This window comes from Oreochromis aureus, linkage group 14 (assembly GCF_013358895.1).
Source record: "Oreochromis aureus strain Israel breed Guangdong linkage group 14, ZZ_aureus, whole genome shotgun sequence".
Lineage (NCBI taxonomy): Eukaryota > Metazoa > Chordata > Actinopteri > Cichliformes > Cichlidae > Oreochromis > Oreochromis aureus.
The window spans coordinates 13,870,429-13,893,703 of record NC_052955.1 but is presented as its reverse complement, the minus strand read 5'-3'; the positions used below and the strand labels follow the sequence as shown (position 1 = coordinate 13,893,703).

General features: G+C 39.7%; 1 protein-coding gene and 1 long non-coding RNA gene across 4 annotated transcripts in view; both read right to left on the bottom strand.

Moving 5' to 3' along the window:
- cadm1b (cell adhesion molecule 1b) overlaps window positions 1–23,275 on the bottom strand; it is a 165,372-nt gene that overhangs the window by 121,581 nt on the left and 20,516 nt on the right. The window lies entirely within an intron of this gene.
- Window positions 9,790–14,657, bottom strand: LOC120443654. The gene is made up of 3 exons (XR_005615569.1): window positions 14,552–14,657; window positions 11,815–12,715; window positions 9,790–11,708 (listed from the first exon to the last, which is right to left on the bottom strand). It is a non-coding gene; the product is annotated as an uncharacterized LOC120443654 (long non-coding RNA).

The window sequence follows — 23,275 nt, the reverse complement described above, 5'->3', positions numbered from 1 at the left end:
AATGTGACTGCCAACTGCCTTTAAAACAGTCACAATTGTCCTTGGTACACCTGCACAAAGCTTTTCAAAATAATTGACAGTGGCAGGCCGGGTTTTCTTAACATCTCGAAGAACCTATGACAGTTCTTTTGTGGGCTTAGACTGTCTCAGTGTCTTCTGTCTCTTCATATAATCACAGACTGACTCAGCAATGTTGAGATCAGGGCTCTGTGGGGCCCAGACCATCTGTCGCAGGACTCCTTGAGCCTGGAGATACTTCTGCAGGACTCTGACTGTGTGTGTTAGGTTGTGGAGGATTATTTTTTGTTCAGTTTTACTGCTTTTATTTTGATTTTTAATCTTAATAAAATAAGGTGTTGTGGCTCTCCTAACTAACAATGCTATTTTCCCCCAGAGTGCTTTAGAAATGTGCACTGCTACAAAACTGGTGCCATGCAAAGAGATGAAATTTAAAAAAGGAATGTGTATATATCTGTAGTTGCTTTTAATGCTAAACAAGTTCATTTGAAATTAGGCACATATTAAGAAGAGCATATAAAGTGGACCTTTAATGATTAAATGATGGGATGAGGGTCTTCTAAGATACACACTACATCTAAAACATAAACATTAATAATTACAAGTGTTTTTCTATTTCTATTCTTTTTCAAATGGGAAATCTTTTCAATAATTTATGAGTTTTTCTGCCCTTTCTCTTCCCATTGTCAGATGCTAAGCACCAAAGTTATCCCCTGGCGCTTAAAAAGGAAAGAGTGGGTACACATCTAACATTAAGTAGATACCGGAAATTCATTTAGACTCGATGATGCTTTAAGATGTTTTGAGTGTAGAAAACTTTACATTTGGCATTCACGTTTCAAGTGTGAAAATGTTTCCTCACACGACAACGAGTGGGCACTTTGGCAGATTAGATTTTTTGAAATAAGACAAAGCAGAACGGAGGATTTCCTCATGGGAGGAGAAACCTTGGCTCATAACTCCATCCATTGTCTCCTAGTCTTTTATTTTCCTCTACTTCAACAGAGGGATAATCTGCTTCAAATGACACCATATTGTTGATAGCAGAGAGGCTTATTGTCCTCCTTTCATGTCTCTGATAAAAGACACAGAGAGCTACTGTTCCAGCCACCGGGATTGAGAAGAGAGTACCATTACACTTCCTCATCTCCATAAAGCCTCCATTCATCCATTTACCTCTCAGGACTCTGGGCTGCACCAGCCTGAAGGAAGAAGCAGTCGAGTGCAGAAAGCTGCTTCACTTTGCTCTGCTCAGTATGGCACCCAAGAAGGCTGATGTGCTGAGTAGTGACAGTCAGCAGATTCGCTTTGTTGTGCACTTTCATTTGGGCAACAAGGGGCTGCTTTCGTTAAGTGCAACTCGCTGGGATGAAAGAATTAGAGTTGGCGAAGGCAGGCAACGTTAGTTTTACTCCATCACTTTGAAATCCCGGCTATAACCATCTGTCTAACTCACTCTGAAAATTCAAGCCAGCAGAACCAGGGACAGATTACTCATTTCTGCTCCAACTGTAGACGCAGCAATTTAGTTATGAGGCTTATCCTCATATTAAAAAAAAAAAAAAAAAGTTGTCCTATTAAATATAAAGATTACTTAATTGTCCTGGGGGACAATCAGAAATATCAGTACAAACATTGCTGATGGGAACATTGGTCTTGCCGGACTATTTTGCAGAGCGTTTTAGCATATCATCGTTAATGGGCGCGGAGCTCAAAGGAGGGAAGAAAAAAAACACGCACTTGCAGTTGGAAAGCGTTAACAGAAATGTGTTTTCTTTTTCTCTGACATAAAACACGTCTGGAAAACTCTAGAAAGCTGTCTGAAAGGAGTTCGGTGCTTCAGCCCGGCATAAGAGCCAGATGGCTAAGCATTAGCAGGAAAGTCTGAAACCTTACAGTCATTCAATACACAGACATCTGATGACCTGGCCGCCCACCTAATTGAAAGCCCCCACCCCCTCCCAAAAGACACAGACACACACACGCAAACACACACACGCATGCTGAGAAATATGTGTTTACAAAACAGAACCCTCGAGGAACATAATGGCCGGCGAAAGCTTTTGCGAGCTCTGAAGTGAGGGGTGGCTGACCCTCACTCTGCCATCTTCATTAAAGCCTCTGACAGAGCAAAGACAGCTTTAGGTCAATACTGAAGTAGACCAAGGCTAAGCAGGAATCTCCCACAGGACACACAGAGCTACACATGCGCAAACGCTCGTGAAATTCACACACGCACGCGCATTTGTTTATCAGGAAACAATGATCAGACACGCACATGCTGTCGAAGCCCATCCTCGCACTATAAAGGTCATATTCACAGGTGTGAGGACTGCCTAATTGCACATTTCATACGATCTTGACGCCTCTGAATGGAAACTGCAAAGGCATTTCTAAAGATAAAAAAGCAATAAGAGCTCACAATATTATGTTTCTCCCCAAACATATTTGGTGGAATCATTGCCATTCAAATTACACAGTATATTTTCCAGCTGATATACTTTAAACAAGATAATCATCAGCAGAGGGAAGTGGGGTAGAAATTTCATTGAGCAAACAATGATTATTTTATTCATAATCCAGGGGAAAAGAAATAGGGAGAATATCAGATGAGATGATTCAGGGTGAGGCGTGCTTAAAGCCGCGGACGGCCCCGTTTTCGCCGGCATCAACTCCTGTCGCATGGCGCCGGAAATAAAAAGAAAACATTATCCCACAATCAATAAGATAAATGGGGGCAGTGAGACAGAAAACACATTTTAATGTGGAGCCGGACAATATGTTAATATTATAATCTCTTTTTTTATAATCTTTCCATATTACCATCTCATGACAACATTTTCATATGGTGATACTTTTTTTCACACTCTTCATGTGTAAATGAATGATAACACATTTTTGCCAAAGTCTGTCACAGCGTGAGCTCCAAAACACTTCATACCATATTGTAGACTTATTTTTTTTCATGTGTAAGATTTTGCTCTCGTAAATCCACTTATTGAAACAAACATGCAACGCCAACACAAAAGCACCCCGTGGCTCCGAAAATATGTATAAATGCAAGATTTGTCCGATGCCTTAAACGGCATGATGTGTTTTTAAATGCATTATCCCATCTGCAAAACAGGCGACCAGAGGCTCTCAGCCTATTATTAGGGGAACAAGTTTATTGTAAGGTTCTGGAAAGGAGGCGGTGAGCGAGGACGGCCAGAGTCACATCTGGCCTTGGAATTGCAGACAAGCTCTTCACCCTATCAAGGTTGTGAGACCAAGAAGTTTTACGATTCTATTTTTATTTTTATCAATATATAGCATCAATTCACAAGAAAAGTTGCCTCGGGATCTTTTATATTGTAAAGCAAAGACCCTACAATGATAATGTCCACATCTATTTTGTGAAATTAGGCAAAGTTGGACACCTATGCAGGTAAGAGTACAGGGTGCCTAATGCATTTTCGTCATGAGGCGTCACACAGACGCTATCCTCATCTCAGTATGCACAAGCAGTCCTTTGGCACTCATGCCTTGGCTATATTGGCCACTTCCAGATAAGGGACCCATTTTCCTTACTGCAAAGCTCGCAGTCAGGAAGTGGAGGGGTGACAGTGGTTTAAGTGAGTGGTCCCCAACCTCCGGTCCATGGACCGGAGTCGTTTGGTACCAGGCTGCGACAGTTGAGGCTCGGGTGTGAAATTTATGGTTTTTAGGGTTTTTATTGTTATTTTTTCTATCGTTTTTATCGTTAACTCGGTTTCCCTGGGTCTTTTTCCGTGTGTTATGAATAAATCTTCTTTTTTTTGGTACTGGTACTGGTTTTATTTGGTTGTATTTATCCGTGACACCTTAAAGAGCGGTCCGTGAAAATATTATCGGACATAAGCCGGTCTGTGGCGCAAAAAAGATTGGGGGCCGCTGGTTTAAGTCACAGGATTGTCAGCCAGGAGACCGTGGTTCATGTTCTGTAGGGAAGTTTTTGCTTTTTTTTCATATGCTGCATTTTTTTGGACACATTTTACTTTGTTTGCTCATTTGATTAAGGCACCAAGAAATATCTGATTAGGACTACAAAAACACTGCGGCCTTCCAGGCTGGGAATGACAGACCTCTCTTGCTATTGCTATGCCTAACGATGCAGATGCCAAAAGATCCCAGACACCTTGAGCCTAAAGACCCAGGCCAGCAGTTTTGACAAAATGGCACTAAAGGATAATCCAGGTTGGTTGCTTTTTTTCCTCTGGTCACAAAGACAAGCACATTTCCAGACTATTGCCTCATTCATGATATTCATGGATATCTTGAAACCTCCGAATTGCTTCTCTGCTTCTTGGTGATCATGATCTGACCATAATCTTCAGCACATGCACGCCATCATGCAAACCTGCTCCTTGTTTTCAAATTCACTTCTTCCTGTAGGACTTCCAGAGTTTACTCTAGTGAACTCAAGACACTTTAAATAATCACTGAAAGGTGTAAAGTCACATGTCATGAGTTCGTTTATAACTGACCTATAATTATCTATTATTTGACTGGAAAGCAACAGAATACTAACGAATAAATCAAAAAGCTAAATTAAATGAATGACGAGAACAGCTTCCTCAATTTAAACACTTCTCTCTTTTCAGCCTCTTAGCGCTAAGCTGATGTTTTTATTGGTTAAGATGGAAAACTGAACTTAAAATACATCATTTATTGACCAAGCAATTGACCTTTTGGAAAAACAATTTCCACATTACACATATAATGACTATGAAGGCTTGCTGTAAGCAAAAGGTTACAAGTCTAATACCTAGAGTGAATATATGTACTGTGGCACTGATTTACAGTAATAAATGTATTATATGACGAAAATGTTAAGTTGAGTGAGTTTTTAAAAAAAGGCAGTGATGAAAAAGAAAAACGATATTTCCAGAGTTGCTGTTATGGAAGGGTCAGAAAGACAAATTAGATCTAGCCCTGTGTAAATTATGATGTGGACACTCTGACTTTAATATCATATTTAACTGGAGTACATCTCTCGGGATTCACTTGAGAAAAGAAAAACAACATAAGAACAACAACAAAACAACAAAACCCTTTCCTTTTAGAGAATTTATGTGAAACCTGTGAATGCTTTTAAGGTTATCGTTTTGAAATGATAGAAGATGCTCAGCGTGACGCTCAGCATGATGGGCGAGGTGTGAAGTGAGTGAGAATTGATCTTTAGTTCTTGTCAGTATTAAACATGTCAAAAACTATGGCTGAACTATGTTTAAATCTCTGACAGCTGTGAACTGCAGCTGCAAGTGTGAATGAAAAGCTTCGTACAAAAGTTTGTCTTATCAACAGCACTAAGCCACTGGGATTTTCTGAGACACGACAGGGTCAGAGTGGAGTCCTTTAGAATCAATATGGCATTTTAATGAATGCAAACAGAGGGACATTTATGAGTATAAATAAAGGAAGTTGCGCAGGCCTCAACAAACCTCAGGTGCTTTGTGCACAACTTGTAAAATAATTTCAAAATCTTGTGTTTTCCTAACAATATGTTCAACATTACCACCACTTTTACGCAGGTGAGTTGTCCGGGTTTCCTTTAATGTGACTAGTGCTGCTTCGAGGCACGAGGCTACTCTTGGTTTGACAGCCTCGTGCCTCAAGTGATAGACAGGAAGTTACCAACCGCTTCCCCTCAACTATAAACGAGTAGCTTCGTTGGTAAGGCATAACACATGCAGATGTTCAAGCTACCCTCCAACATGTTTCTGACTCCTTAACAACCACAGGGAGTTACTTCTGCTTCAAAATTCAGAGGCTGTTTGGGTCATTACTGACGAACAAGACCAAGAGTCTGCAGCCTCACATGATGCTAGCATGGCCACACACGCTGCAAAATGCTAATGTATGCACGGTCACAGTAACAGTATTGATTTGCTGACATTTAGCATCTGCAATCGCTACATGTTAGCATGCTAAGATAGCACAAAATCAAACAAAAGTACTGCTGAGAATGATGGGAATGTCCGTCATTTGCACGTATATGGATATGAGTATTTAAATTTAGACGATGCACCCAGTGAAACTCACAGGCAATCCATCCAACAGTTGTCAACAGTTTAATTATACCAAAAAATAGCAACTCGAAGCGTGCCGCTGGTGTGTCAAAAATGTTGTTTTTTTTAGCACTTGATGGAAAGTGAGAACTGCAAAGTGCAGGTAAAATGACCTATGCTGCTGCTCTTTTTAACTGTGCCTCCTCACTGCAGGCACATTACGCTGCCATCAGTGTTGATGTTGTCTCTGTATTGGGACGGGTTCATCTCTAATTTTATAACGGGTCTAATTATCTTCTGTTTCTGTAGGAGCAGGTCTGATGGTCCTCTGGTCACCGTGAGATTGAGTTCTTTCATTTTAGTAGGAAATTAATTTGCGAATGTGTAATTTGCGTAGATGAACCTTTCTAATCAGGGTCTATTTAAAAACCTCCCATCCACTAGCACCGCTAACTGCACTGCTTGGTTCACACCAGTAATCAGACAACAACACTGCCAGAAACTGAACCTGGATCTGTGCAAAACTGGGCAAGCATTCAGCCCACTGGAAAATCACAGAAGTGTTCGGAGCAGCCGAATGGCAGAGCTGGTATTGCTTTAAACATAAAGCAGCAGAGAGATGAAACAAGCACTATGGATCTGTTCATTACAGAATGGGTCACTCTGAGCAAAGAAAGCAAACAGGAAAATTTAAAAAGCTGCTCAGAAGGAGCCGGCATGTCTTTAATTTCAGCCTACTTAAAAAAAAATCAAAGGGGTAAGGAGAAAATCATTTATAGCTCATCCTGGCAGGAAATCACAGACAAATCACTGCCTACATCTTGTCACCTCCAACCAACTCATACAGTGTCATCACAATCATCCAATGTGAGTTGAGAAATGACCGGAATGACAAAAGCTGCTTCTTCCATTTTGTGAAAGTCAATCCCCACGAACCTGAACCTCCACGCCTCTTTCGTCAAATTTGAAACTACCAAATAAAACAGACTTGTAAATCATACAGAAGTCCCTCTCGAGTATCAACATTTCCTTAGAAGGCGGCTTCATTTATTTTTCAGCCATGCATATTTAACAGTTCCTCTCACTCGGGGAAAACAGGCCACTTTATGGAAGTCATTCCAAGAATTCATCAGCACTGTCAGTGAACATGACAGCCAAATATTTCTATGTCAAAAATACACGAGCCCCCTAAAAAATGCGGTAAGAAAAACCGACCTAGGGATGATCAACGGTGCTCGAGACACGATGAAGTGAATAAGAGCGATCCTTACAAATGAAATCAGTCATTTCACGCGTTCATTCACATGTGGTGGAGTTTCTCTTTCGACAAGAACAACAACTTGTTATCCCCTAAACGCCATACAGGCAATCTCCTCTCAGTGCACTGTCAAATTTCATCATTAGAGTTCAACACTTTGTTGCCTAGATTAAAGCGCGAAAAGGCAGATAACAAAAAACCCCAACAACAAACATGCACCACATGGTTTCTGAAGGCATTACAATTCTCTGCATTACGCTGCAACTCGCCCAGCTTAATCCTATCTGACAATCAAATCTAATACAAACTCTAACCAGGAAAGTTACAGCGAGACTCTGGCAAAATAATGCATTTGTAGCTTTTATTTTTATGTGTAATGAATGATAAATTTCAGAACAGACGAAAGGCAAGAAAACAATAACAAAAAAGAGATCTTTGGTAGACTACCATGAAAGCCCGAGTTCAAAGAAATATGGACTTGCGGCGTATTGCATCATGTGGGGGCACACCACCGAGTCATCTGCCACAGAGCTCATTCCAGACAAACCTGCAGCAGAGTGTGTGCAACAAAACAGAAAGATTCATTGATCTTTTTTTTTCTTCTCTCCATCACCTCATTTAGACAAAAAAAAAAAAATCTCCAGAGTGATATTTATGGGACATAAATAAGAAGTAGACAAATCTAATTTATTTCAGGGTCACTTCCATCAGCTCCCAGAGCCAGTGCAATCAATGTCACTGAGATCTCTGCTCCCCTTAAAGTAAAAAGAGAATAAGTAAAAACAAAAATCTCCATAACTGCCATCATAAGCTTCAGAAGATCTACGTGGCTGTATCATAAAGGCCTAATTTAGACTGTTTTTCTAAGCGAGAGCTGCATGAACAAACCCACCGACTGCCACATGACCTCCGCAAAGAACTAAAACACAGGGTGTTTTCCCTCAGCGCAGCCATAATGATACATTGCTATTTATGTTCCGGCAGCTGGTGGGTGGCTGTGCTGAAAAGTCACTCAGTCTGCCTCCTTTATTTGCCCCCCGAATCTTGTAAGGCACCGCGAGGTTCAGTTTTATGTGAATGCCTCTGTTAGTTAGGATGTAAATTCCTTTTTACAAGCTGAGTGATGGCATAAACAGTTTTTTGAGCTGCGAATATAAAAATCTTGATCATGTAAATAAATTCTGCATGTAGGCTCGTGCGCCTAATGCCGCTCTTTGCTGCGTGTTTAATGATCAGCCTAGCAGTGGGACTATCGGCTGCTGAACTTAATGGGAAGGGCAGAGTTGAAAGGAGAGCTGTAATGATTAGGGGAATAACGTATAATTCATTTCCATCATTCAGTCTACTTACACAGCTGGTTCCAGTTTGTGAGAATTTGCTGCTTTGTCATATAATATTTAAGATTTCCATTTAAGATGCCACCTCTGAGTGTGAAAAGTGTGACAGGTGTCTTTATTTTGTTCTCCGTACAAGCTACAGGCAATAATTGAGGCTCCGCAGGTGTACTTTGTGACGGGAATATCAATATTCACCCCCCGGTTTATCACTTAAACATTAAAGATTTAAGAGCTTTGGTGTTTTCTGTATCTACAAGATAAATATTTGCAGGCACTTCCTGTCTTTATTTATTAAAGATCAATGTCCACACATGATGGGTCACCGTGTTGTTCTCCTCAGTCGATCTTTGTACTCCGCTGCCAAGGGCACAGCTCAGTGTAACGCACGCAGCACAGAACAGTTGGAACGCTGGGCACATGATGAGAAGTTAGATATGCTTTCTTTAGGCATTAAATACCGCACGCAATCAAAGGTGAAATTAGCACTTTCTGGTTTATTAAATCCCACAGAGGGAGTCATTTGATTATTCTGCTCCTCCACTAGTGCTTCTTACCACTGTCACACCTCAAACTACAAATTAATTTGTTTAAAATGCAAAAAAGGTTGCACCTCATTTTCTCCCAGATTTCTTCAAGACAGGCGAAAGAGCTCGCAGTACTGCAAAAGTCTGAGAACCATCGCTTGATTTTCGGCCGCTTCGCCTCCCTCCCGTCGCTGCAACGCTCTTTCGACACATCCAGTGTAAGTATTTACATTTTTGTGATTCCTTTCCTACAAAAGCGCAGCAGAAATGTGGCACTTCTCCACAGATAATTAATTGTGAAATAAAGTGGTTGTAGGATGAGATGTGTGAAGAATCTCCAGGTGTAAGGATATTCTTAAAGTGGCTCATAACAGTGAATATCAAAGAATACGAGGCCTGTGTGGGGAAATAAAATCTTCCTAAAGTTATTCTCCCATTCTACGGTGCAATATAAAGGGCTGAAAAGATGTGGTTCTATCATATTCTGTGGTCTCAGACTCATGTAGAGAATGTCAATTGTTTTCTATGTGAGAAGAGGTAATGCCCCAGAGAGGAAGAAAACAGAACAAACAGGCATCTTTAAATATATTAAACTCTTTAAAAAACAATTTATTTAACACATGTTAATACATCCATATCATATACAATACAATAACAGCCTTATTTTTGAGAACTAGTAGGAATAGATACATCCAGATAAACCGCCTAATAGAGTAGAGTCAATCAAAGTGTACATCATGTTTGCCAACAATTCCAAAATACAAATCACCAGCCACTTTATTGGGTATACCTGTTCAACTGCTCTTCAGTGCAAATGTCTAATCAGCCGCTCACATGGAGGCAACAGCAGGCAACAGTAACTCAAATAGCCCCTTGTTACAACCAAGGTGTGCAGAAGAGCATTTCTGAATGAACAACAAGGTGAATCTTTAAGCAGACAGGCCACAGCAACAGAAGACCACAATGGGCATCACTCCTTCCAGCTAAAACTGGAAACAGAGTCCACAATTTGCACTGGCTCACCAAAATTTAAAAACACTTCCTGGTATGATTATTCTCGGTTCTGCTACACAACAGCAATTTGGCATAGATAACATGAAAGCGTGGATCCATCCGGTCTTATATCAACAATTTATGCTGGTACAATGATGTGATGGTCTGGGGGTTGTTTTCTTGGGCCACTTTGGGCCTCTTTGCAAGAACTAAGCATTGTTTAAATGCCACAACCTGCTTGCTAACCGTGTCCATCCCTTTATGACCCCAACTTTTGATGGCTGCTTCCAACAGGTCCCAAAGCTCACATCATCTCAAACTGGTTTCTTGAACATGACAGCGAGTTCAGTGTACTCAAATGGCCTCCACAGTCACCAGATCTCAATTCAACAGAGCACCAGAATGTTTTCAACACCTTGTTGTATCTATGCCACAAGGCAAAAGGTGGCAGCCCTAACAAGTATACCCAATAAAGTGGCCAGTGAGTGTATATTCAGTTTAACTTTAAGCAAAAGAAAAGTGTCAAATTCCAACTTATGAGAAGAGGCAACGTTTGGCATTTTTGCTTAAGAATAAAGCTCAGTTACCTCATCTAATATTTGCAACATTTCTCCAGAAATGAAAAGCTTTGGCCAGTAATTTCCTCATACCATGCACAAACTGAAAGCCAGATAAGCCTCTGTCAAACATTATCAAAGTACATTAAACAGCTTGTCTAGGTTCAGTATTGATTTCCAGCAGTTCTCAGAGTAAACCTTATCTGTGCCTCTGAACACTGGCTTGCGTGCACTGTTCAGTTGTGTTCAACTTGACGGGGCCGAGCTGTTAGAGAAGACAAAAACAATGCTTAGGCTGCTGAAGCAGGAAAAAGTTTCCTCTTTTTCATCTGCAAATTAACCATTGACAAGATCCAAATCGGTAACCTTAATTAACTGAAGCTGCTGTGCACTAAAGGCTGAACCACCTGGCTGTCAAACAGGGAACATGGCGAGAAACAGACTACTCTGAGCGCAAGTTTGTGCCAAAACGTGTCTTTTTCAATACAATATTCTAATTGATATCGTCTGAATGGACTGCTAAGCACTGACTGTACACACCTGGCCTCAAGGGCATCATCTTCATCTCATTTTAATTGCATTTGCAATGAGGAAAGAAATAAACCAGCTTTAACAAATTAAATCTGGATGATTTTGATCATTTACTTAAAAGTGTGGTAATATTATCAGCAAACTGTATCTTTCGTGTCAAAAGTAAAAACTCACTTGTGTTAAATTATTATTTATTGGAAAATGATCAAAGATGCATTATGCAAAGCGATTGTGGAAGAAGATGATATAAATTCACCATGTGGGAGTCACGATTATGTACTTCCCCATAGAGCTGCGCAGTCTCCATTTTCTTTATTGTGTTTTTCCCATGTAAAATTGATTTTTGGTTTTCCCTCATAATTTCCATATAATGGAAATGGGAAGCTCTGCTTGGAATTTTTTTTCCTGATGTACAGTACTAATCTTGTTTCCAGAGTGGCAATAATGATGGTAGAAATGCTCTGTAAATGACACAGTATTACACATAAATAACAAAACGGATTTTATTCACTTTTATTAACTTTGTACATTATAATAAATAGTGAATTTTGTGTTATTACTACTCACTTCCTGTCTCATCCAGATTGATCAACCACTGGAACACTTTTAGAGGAAGAATGAGAGAAAATATGAAAATAATATTACTTGACGAATGCTCAGCAGAGCTTACATTTGCTTTAATGTCCTGAATAGTACATCTATACACGTACAGGCTACACCAGCTCCAACAACCAGCTTTATTTTACCTTGTAAGCTACAGTCCAAGTCGCTTACTTTTTACTATAGCTGTGAATACTCAATAATAATTGAGTGGAAAAGCTTGAAAAAGACATAAAAATATACAACATTGAAATAAGTGGGTAAAAAAGAGAACTGAAAAGCTTTTATGTTATGGAGCATAATGATTACACATTTTATTAATGTAATAATGATATTCAGTTCCCAGTTTTAGTTCAGTTCCTCAAACCATTTCCAAACTTTCTAGCAGCCCAGTAAAATGTCCTACTTATTAACATATGGCGTTTCTGAGGAAGAAAAAAGAAGGGCAGTCAGGCACTGTAATTTTAAACGGCCTCTGTCGTCATAGGGTCTCATCACACACTCACAAAAGCTGCTTGAAGAATTCCTAAGATATCATTTAAGTTTTTAAAGGTCATACAGTTTGATAATTCACGCTCCACAACCTGGTGACAGATGTGATCAGGTCATGTACTTTCACTTGAGCTTAGGTCTGACCCAGAAAATTGGGCTGAGAATATTCATGTGAGTGTCCTTGGAGGATTCCAGAGACTCTCTCTTTCATGACCGTCATACGACCCCTCCTGTAGCACACATGGGCAAAGTGCCACACCATACTGTAAAAATGCTTCCAGATGGCCTCCATATCCTCCTACTGCCTGACTCTGTGGTTACGGGTTAACTGGGTGACGCCCACTCCGAGTGTATTCACAGTGATTGTAGCCGGTTTCTGTTTAGGCACACACAAAACAGTGCAGTCAGGCTCCCAGGAAAAAAAAAAAAAAACAAAGAAAACCAGAGGACAAAGTCCTTTGCTTGCATTTTCTCTACATACAAATAGACATATACAGTGGCCATTGTGTTAGCTCTGATTTAACTGATGTTTAATTTGTTCCACTGGCAGCTCTGGTTGTGTCCTTCAGCCACACTGACACTAGCACCAGTTATCAGAACATATGAGTCATGCATAGGCATCTTATTTTGCAGCGATCTCTGAAATCTTCATTCAAACGATGCTTTGAATAACTGCTGTTCTGAAGGTAAGAGTCTTTGATAACCATCTGGATGAAAAAAGAAAGTATTCTGCCTGTTACTCGCACACACACACACATACAGAGGTAAATAAATGAAAATATTCTTCTCACTTTTCTTAACGTACAATCCTTTTTATAGTCTTTTATGTTCATCATATTTTTCCATAATGGCCGTTTGATAAATTTGTATTCATTATCTCTTTGATGGTACTTTTTCAATCGGTGGAGTCAAATTGCCTTCATACGGATAAGCAACACAAAGGAAAACAATCCACTGCTTGAACTCATTGTTTTGCTCATTTCTTTACTTCTATATTTTATTAAGCAACTGCTAATCCAAGCCATACATTTCCAACTCCCACTGTTTCATTTGAGAGCTTCAAACTGGTGACACATGAATGCCTTGGACTGGAGAAAAAAAAGCTTAGTTAATGCAGCGCCTTTGTCCAAAAAGAGACTGAAAAAATACTGCAGCGAGTAATTGAGCAAGAAGGAGCAGCCACACAAACCTACTCACGCAGTCCGAAATATACATTGAGATGGGAGTTTTAATTATTATCTTTATTTAAACAATTTTGTTACGAGTAAGCTAGGCTTCAGTTCAATTCAACTTCAACTTCATATAGGGCGAAAACACAAAAACAGTCATCTCAAGTGCTTTATATTGTGAGGTAAAGACCCTACAATCAAAACACAAACACAATCCTCTTCTGCTGTATTTTTCTGCTAACATTAACAGATGTGAATCAGCTAGGACTATATTATCTAGATTATCACTGTCACTGAAATCTGCCAACCTGTAAATTTGTATTGAAATAACCTTTGGAATGCAAGTGGATACAAAGTTATACTAATCTCATGATCAAAGCTTGACTACCAATAGAAGCGAAGATATAATGGGGTGGTAAAAACAAGGTACCAAGGCAAACAGAGATTGCAATGTCTACTACTGATCAACTGTCAGATATCAAGCAAATATATGTACAAGCGGCTTAAAGTCACATTCACACAGGAAGTAACTAGCAGAACATAAGGGAAGCAGAGGCTGTAGAAAGGCAATGACATTCAGCGACTTTGTCGAAATAACCAGTGGTGACGTGAAGTAGGCGGGTCCTGAATTCATCCTTTCTCAATTCCAAGGCAAGATATTGGATGGACTACCAATGAGAGTGAAGAATACTGTTGATTAACATATGGTAGGATGGTAAATAATTAGTTACCCAGGCAACTGGAGCCTGGAATGTCTGATAGCGACCAAAAGTCATCTACAAAATAATGTACAACGTACAAATCGCTACCTGCCTGTAACAAGGAAGCTGGTGGACAAATTATGTAACATCAATACTAAGAACATTTTTGAAGGTTGTATCTCCCATCTCTTCTTTTCTTTTTTAAATATATCGGCGATTATAAATGCTGATTCCGATATGGCGGCAAATGGCTAATAATGGCCGACATATTGGTTGAAATATGGAATATGTGTATCATTTAAAAGTGAAGTAAAACAACAAAATATTGAAAAAGACACTTACTCTGTGGCTCTGGCCTTACTGTCAAACGTCAGCTTGACCCCCTTCACAACACAGCACAACCTAATTAGATGGGCTGTAGTACGTGCAGTGTTGGGGAGTAACGGAATACATGTACCGCCGTTACGTATTCAGAATACAAAATATGAGTAACTGTATTCCGTTACAGTTACCGTTTAAAAAGGTGGTATTCAGAATACAGTTACTTTGTTGAAATAAATGGAATACACAGCGGTACTTCCCTGTTTCATATTGTCGCGGGTCAGGACTGTTTGGGTTTGTTTGACAGCTATGTTCTGTTGTTCCAGGCGGCAGCGTTACGGTTGCCATGGTTACAGGGTGACGCTCTCTCTCTGCGTGTTTCCTGGGTGAGAGAGCGCTTTTTTGTTGTTGTTGTTGTGCTAAGCTAAAAGGCAGAATGCTACAGGCATGGCCCTAAAGCATGTAGCCTGATGGGCAGTGTAGTCCGTGCTGCAGGGAGAATGGACTACCATACCCGTTATGTGTCTGTGAGCGAGGGAGGGAGAGAAAGGAAAAGTCCGAGCTGTCACGGAGCAAAAGCGGGAGCTGGAAGCATGTAAATATAATAATAACCACAGCAGCCAAGAAGAGTGCCTGACGAGCCCAGCTGTAAGTAAGCTATTAAGACTCAACTGTACACTGTGTTCGTGTTTTCCTCCGGAAAAAATAAGTTCCGTTGGAGAAGCCTTTCAACGCCTCTCTCTCTGTCTCCGCCAAGCAAAGTTGACCCAGACAACAAAGTAAAGCTAGTTTTGCTACCAGCCCGACACGAACCCGACGTATTAGCCAGAGGTCCCTTTACTACGTTTGAGCCGCGGACCTTCAGTAACAGTAATAAATCACAGCAATAGGACATTCATGTAGTTGTAAACAGCATGATAATATATTAAGTATTCCAAAGTATTCAGAATACGTTACTCTCATTGAGTAACGTAACGGAATACGTTACAGAATACATTTTGGGGCATGTATTCAGTATTCTGTAGTGGAATACATTTTAAAAGTAATCTTCCCAACACTGAGTACGTGTGATTAACTTTGTAAAGTCTTTTCAAAGTAAAAGCCATCTGAAGAATCAAATATTGATTCGTGACCATTTTTTCTGTCTTGTTTTGAAAAAATAATTACTGAAAACCAAACTTCTGTATCCTGGTAGCTGGTTACAGCCATGCGTGAGCTTGAGTATTAAACTGTTTAGAAGCCAAATATCAAATGCTATTTTTGAAGAACACATCAAATTTTGCTAGTTAGTATAGAAAAGTGGAACTCTGAGGTTGCACCTCACCATAAGAAGGTTTTCTAGTTCAAACTTGGCAGGCAGGTGTGGTAGTGTTCTGTGTCTGCATTGGTTCTGTCAGGGAACTCCTCACAAAATCCAAAGAAATCCTACGTTAATTAAAGGTTCCAAATTGTCTGTAGGTGTGAAAGTTCCCATCAACAACATCTCTGTGTTAGCTCAACAATGGACCTATCCAATGCGTACACCTTCCCTCACCCAATCTAATGGACAATTTAGGAAAACAGATGGACTGACCTTGGAATTTCAGAAATAATATATTTTTTGTGCCATTATTTTTATTAGTGTTTCAAGAACAGCCGAAGCAAGAGAACATAATTTGTCCGAATATCTGAACAGTAAACAATAATCTTAATAATGTTAATATTCAAATAGAAATATGAACATTAACACAGTAATGAAACTGATAAATATATGCAGTCAGTATGCATGGCACATTGGCACATTGTGTGCGTGTGTGTGTACATCTAGATAATTCTCTGTTAGTGTACATTATTGTGCAGTGGGACATGTTATTGTAGGATGACGCATATTAAATAGCAAGTTCTGTCCTGTCTCTTTGTCCTAACACAGGTTATTAAGCTCTTTGAAAATTGAAATTATGAAGCTGAACTTCCCCCTTATTGCGCTGAATGTTTTACCTTGGTAAGAAAATAAACTGTAGTTATTCTTTCACAGATGGAATATTTTTAATCCAGATGGTTGGAAGAGGTTATATACTCCCACAGTACATGTTTAACGAGTTTTTCGAAGATCACACTGAATTTATTTTTTTGTAAATCCAATGTTTTTGTCCCTGAAACAAATAGCTGAACTGAATTTTTTTAAAATGATTAAAGTGATGCTTTAAGCACATGCTTTAAGAGCACCTTAGCAGCACACTACTCAGTTATTGCACGTTTCTTTTCCCTTCTGTTTCGTGTCAAACTCACTGCTGTGCCAAAAAAAGCAACACAAAAACTTATTCATCATTACTTGTTAATTAAAACTTCAGCTGATCTGTCATAAGGACTGTGTGGGTGCGATTGGATCAGGCTTTGTGCAGCGGTCCAGTAATGTGAGGAAACAACCCAACAACCCTCTCTTCATATGTAGTTTGCTAAATCCTGATTGGCGCATGAAAGTATGTGACGTCACGTTTTTCCAAGAGCCCGGAAAAGTGTGTTTTATGTAGCTGTTATAATAATAATAAAGTGCGAAGCCCAGACATTTTTATTTTAATCAACTTAGAGCAGTTATCGAGCTGCTGTACTGTCTACCTGCGTTTCACAGAATGAAAGGCAATTTGTCACATTTTCAATGATGCACTTAGTGCTGTATTTCAAAAACAGAGCGAGCAGGAAGGATGTCAGAATAAACAAAACAAATCAGGCCTAATTGTATCTAAAATTAGATAACTGTAAGACAAGAGGATTTGTAATAGTGAGGGAGGCAGCGGATGAAAGCGTAAATCAAGTCAAGATCAGGAAGAGGTGAGTAACAAAGCCCTGCCAAGCTTTACTGTTTTAGAAAAAAAAAAAACCCTCACCTCAAGGTTACAAGCAGCCATGCTATGTGCAGCAAATGAAATACTCAAGGAAGACATAAGTCTCATTAAGGCCCATAAAGGACATCCCTAATAAAATCCTCAGTCTGACATGCAAGAGCTCTCCAGTGATGGCTGATTAATTGCTGGTGCAAATGAAAGCATGAGAGGGAGCCGGGGCTCTGTGGCTGTAATTTATCCTCTCCTGTCCTGTCTTGTCCTCACAGCCTGGGGAGATTGCCCAGGAAGACAGGAGACAGAGAGTGGGTGGCTGGTTTGGAGGGGCAAGGGAGGGTATCAGCTTCATATTATGTGGAGGAAAACATGTTTAGGTGGCCAGTGAGATCATTTGTTTAGATTGCTTCAGTTATAACAAGCTGTATGTGATGACATCTGGGTGTTTGGATGGGGAGAAAAATTCCCCGAGCAGGTCAGACTGATAATGATGACTGCAACATGTTCTGTGAAGAAATATGGTGGCAGCAAAGATGACCCAAAATATATTCTCGGCAGTCATACATCAAGTAAAGACTGGGCTACTTTATGACAGCTTGCTCTGTAATCCATCAATAATACAATCTCGATGATTCTCAGTCAGAATATATATTTCATCATCTCCTTTTGTCAGATCTGTGTTTATGATTTATAGAGAGGTTCCCAATGCCAAGAGGGCGTACTTGTCAAACATATGGCTAATGAGTGAGTCATTATTTCCATAAAATGCTTTGATGCGTTGCCTTTGATTATCTCTAAATCAGACCAAAGCGGATTAATCAGTGGTATGGGTAGCTTTAAGAATAGCCCATGATATATGTGGCTGCCTCAGTCGAGGTCATAAGACAGACATGGGGGTCCAAGGACAATCTGGGCCAGGATAATGTCCAGCTGAGGCCAGAAACACCTGCCCTCTAACTGTAATAAGTGGCTGTGTCACACAAAGAGGAGTGAAGAAAGAAACAAAGAAAAGAGGTTAGAGGAAAAAAAGGAAGAGTAATGAGGAGTGGCAAAAAAGCACCATGGACTGAGATTCCTGCAGTCCCACCTGGTTTAATTCACACTCTACGTATGAGAAAAAATTTGTTGTCTTTAACAAAAAAATAATTGGCATCACACACTTCCTCAGTGTTACTACTGAGATCCACAGTTAGTAGTGAAAACGTAATTTCTCTTCCCGCAGTTAGAAGCTGGCAACAAGACTTTTTTTTTTTTTTTTGATTGTGATTTAAAGTCAGACTATTTCAAGCAGAAATGAGGATTCTGCTACTTGGGTTATTCCACAGTTTTATTGATTGTCAAAATGACAAATGTTCACATAAGCAGCTTAAACGTGATATCAACTCAAAGTATATAGTCTGCAATATTCCATGTTTTGTTACTGTCAGTAAAAACCATTTGGTTTTATTAAGTGTTTTAATATTTTTCCTCCCTTGTCTGTGGCTCGCCCTTTTCACACTGATGACATAATTACAATGACAAAAAAATTCGCAAATAATCAATATCATTTGCCTAATGAAAGGGCTCTGTAATTTCCAAAAAGAAAAAAAACCTACCTCACAGAGAGGTAGCAAGAATTTGTTAGGGGTTCATTCAAACTGCTAATTAATACATCTTTTAAATATTTGTGTAAAAAATGTAGCTGTTAAACAAAATCAATTCTCTGCATTTCTTAGACTAATTAATAGTAATAAATATGTTAAATTAGGTTACAGAGACAAATCTTGTTGATAGAATCCAATCGCCAATGAATGAGATGGGTTTTCCTTATAGACTAACTTTAAAACTCCTATTTTTAATTGCAGTAAAGTTGTTATTTTGTGGTTCTGAAAGAAGAAATTTTAAAAATGTTTTAATTGCAGATAGATCAGAAACATTTTTTAACAGAAAAGAGTAAAACATAATAAAACATCTGGATACCTTTTCACTTATTTGAGCTACCTTACTAAGTTCTGATGTACTAAATAGAGGAGATACTGGGCATTCCACTGATACCTCATGTGTTTGGGGGATATTGTATTATATTATACTGAGCTAATTTATTTACATCCACTTAACACTTATCCCATTCAGAGGTGGGGTACGCCCTGGACAGCTCGTCACAGAGGGACAACCAGCCATTCGCACTCACATTCCCACCTATTTAGAATCAGCAGTTAACCTAACCCATAAGTTGCATTCCTTTGGACTGACGGAGGAAGCCGGAGTACTCGGAGAGAACCCACGCAGACAGGGGGGGGGAATATATCACAGAAAGGCCTTGAACCAGATGGTGGATTTGCCCTTTCTACTGTCCTGGCTGTTTAGAAGTCCTGATTGTAAAATTCCAACAACTTTTGGTGCACACCAGTCCTCTCTCCCTCTTTCACCCTTATTTCCTTTTATCTCTCCACTGTCACCATCAACAAAAGACAAAAAATCCACCTAGTTTTCCTTTGAATCCTGCCTGTCTAGCAGTGTCATTATGTCAGCAATTAAGCTTGTGAGTGCATTATTATCACAATCAGAACAGCAGTTTTAATTGACAAAACTCCACACTCACATACACACACACACAAAAATGGTTTCCTAACTATGAACAATGGAGAGTTTACTCAGACTGTGTAAATGTGCCGACAGCTTGAGCTTTATCAGAATGACGTGCGGACGGACAGCAGCATCACAGTCGTGTTAGATTCCTGAGTTTAACAAACTGTTGCAAGCTGATTGAAGCCATGAAAAATTCAACTGGCCACATCACTGAAACAAGTTTCAAGGGCAAAAAAAAAAAAAAAAGAAAAAAAAAACCAACCTTAAACTCAACTGGCAGTTTAAGTGATGCTTAACTCACCAGCATGGAAGCAATAGCTTAATAACAGGAAACAGAAGCAACAAACGAGCAAAGGCTCGCTGCCAGACTCATTGTCACTGTCTGCCGGTGGTGCGCGCGCTGCTGCTCTAACAGGTGATATATCATGTGAACCATCATACAGCTGGATAGAGTGATGATGATTTAAAAGGCTCGGTGAGAGGAGACAGCTTGTCTGAGAGCCTTGTTTCAATGTGTCCGCAGTTAGATGCGATGTGTCTGAGAGTCACCTTCAAACGCAGCTCCTCCAGACTGAAGGCTTGATGGGCCTCATAAATACCAAACATAATTATGATCCAGCAGAAAACAAACCTCCATTTTTCAGGCCATTATGACAAGAGTAAGGATAAACCAAGTAGGTCTTTGCATATCTCCGCTGACTGATATGTCATTGCGATATGTTTTATACTCCACAATTATGCCATCGTGGATGCCTGATGGCCACACTGGCCTGGATTGGCAATAGGCGGCCTCGGAGTCAAGAGTGAGACGTTTTTCTGCAAATTGCGTGGGTGTTGATGACACAAGAGGTTATGAATATTCCAAAGTGACCTAGACAACACAAAGAGCGATGGCTGGAGACAAAAACAAACATGCAGTAGGTTTGTCTGACATGCTTGTGTGCCTAGAAAATCATTAAACACAATTATGCATAATCACCGGACAAAACATGTCACCCATCACACTAATAGTTTGTTTACTATGAATACATCATTTCAAACTTTACACGGTACATAAGCACAAGGTGACAGCATTTTGCTAATAATGACACTTACACTTACAATGTATTTTGAAAGACAGGTGCTCCCCTGAGGGTAAGCCAACTGTCATTCAACAGTTCATCAGCCATGGGCTCAATGTGTCATCCACGCAAAGTTTTCTACCTGTGCCGCTAATCACCGAATAATCGCGTCAAAGAGACAACAAATAAATCTTTATTCTGCAAGAGTGATGTTTGCTGTTTGAATAAATAACTCAAGTAACTTTTCAAAGACTTTTGGTTTTTAGTGTGTGACAAATGCTACCATCTCCAGGCTCCACTTCCTGTACAGATGCGGTTCCACCTATTATTATCACGGAAATATAAAAGTGGTATCAATCTTCTTATGCGAGCTTAAGCAAGACATGTCAAAAATAATTCTGCTTTATACTTATAACATATATATGTGTATAAAGTAAAAGAAATGTATCAATTTCATCAAGTCTGTGAGGATGCCTTTGTGTCAGATGATAATATGAATGAAAATACAAGGTTGCACTAAAAGAATCTTGTGACAAACTGTTGAAGATCGGTAATTACATCTGTGTGAAGGCTTCTGAAGTTGCATTTAATCAACAGAATTACATTTTGATCTATAAGGCACTACAAAACTGTGACTGATACTAAGGGTATGGTTTTGACCTTAAGTGAAGCACAGCAAAATGCTGTTTAATTCATTTTTTCCACGTGTGTCCCTGAACACACACTCCAACCTTGAAATTGGACACAGGGATGAAAAAATACATTCCCAGCTCTCACCACACACACACGCACACACACACACACACACATACAAAGTGAAGATGTGCATGAATGTGAGCATCATTTAATACATTGCCCTGAACCACAACCTTGACTGAAGTCACGGAACAGATAGCAATGGAAACACAACTTCTTTATTCTCTTCAGCATTCATCTCCTTTCCACTTTTCCGCTGCAACAAATGAAGAATGGACATGGGCATAATTTTTTACTCTTTATGGCCAAAATGGAATTTAAACCATGTCTGTAATTGATTGTAAAACTCAAATAGTACACATGAAAGCAATCAGAAGAGTCAGTAAAGGGGAAGAAGATACTTTTATGGGGACATTAAGATCAGTTTCCAACTAAAGTAAAGCTATGCAGGTTTTTTTAATGTGCCGCAGACAGTTACAAGAGATTGTTTAATTTTTAATTTTTAAGGTTTATTAGATTTGAAAGCTGCAGCGCTGTATCATTTGCTATAATAATGTACAATAAAAGGACCAAAATAGTAATCTAAAACATAAGCTTAGGTAAAAAGGTCCAACTGTAGGTCAAACCTAACCTTTGAGTAGGGGAGGGGACTGTGGTGCGGTGTTTAGCACTGTCGCCTCGTGACTGTGTGAGTTTCCTCCCACAGTTCAAAGACATGCATGTTAGGTTAATTGATGAATCTAAATTGGCTGTATATGGGGATGTGAGAGCGTGTGGTTTCCCTATCTGCTTTGTGTTAGGCCACCTTTCCATGGTTTATCGTGTCTTTGCTTTGATGGATGGATGGAGTTTGAAAAGATTCAAAAAGTGTCATAAATTAAATATCCAACCAGATATCTCCCATTCTGCTGTTAGAAAATGTACAGAAGAGTTTTTGCAGAACCCTGTGAAGTGAGCTATGGAACTATTGGATAAAAATACAATCATCACTTTGCCTAAATATCTTATAAAACATTTGCCAATTTTGTCTAAATTAGCACCTGAATTCTTGACTTGACTAAAAACAGATTTGTGAGGTCAGAGTGACCTTATTTACCAGCAGATTATAGTAAGTTCACCCTTGAATCCAAGTAAATATCTGACAGTATTTTCCTCAATGTTCTAGAGGTACTGTGCACTAGAGGGAGGTCCAGAGAAATATGGATGACTCTAAAACATAATGCCCAAGGCTATGGCTGTTCCTGTCACACAGTCCAGTCAGCAACCCTTTGGCAACCTCTAGTCAAAATGGTGGTGGCAGCATCATGCTCTGGGGGTGCTTCTCTTCCAGGGACGCTATCTGTCAACAACTATTAGTCATGGGAAAAGTGTGTGTTCCCTGAATCGTTGCTGGATGTTGCAGGCTATCGTCAAGTGAAATCAGTCGCAAAGAGCCTGGTCCACAGTCTTGCAAGAGGATTCCCGCTGTCACGCATGGTTTGGAGGTAACATGTTGAACTGTTTGCAAACAGTGAAAATTAGACGCTGAAACTGAGCTGGTTTTGCAAAGAAAAGCAAAGATTTCCTGTAGATTTCCATTAGTACCTACTGGCAGCGGATCCGAT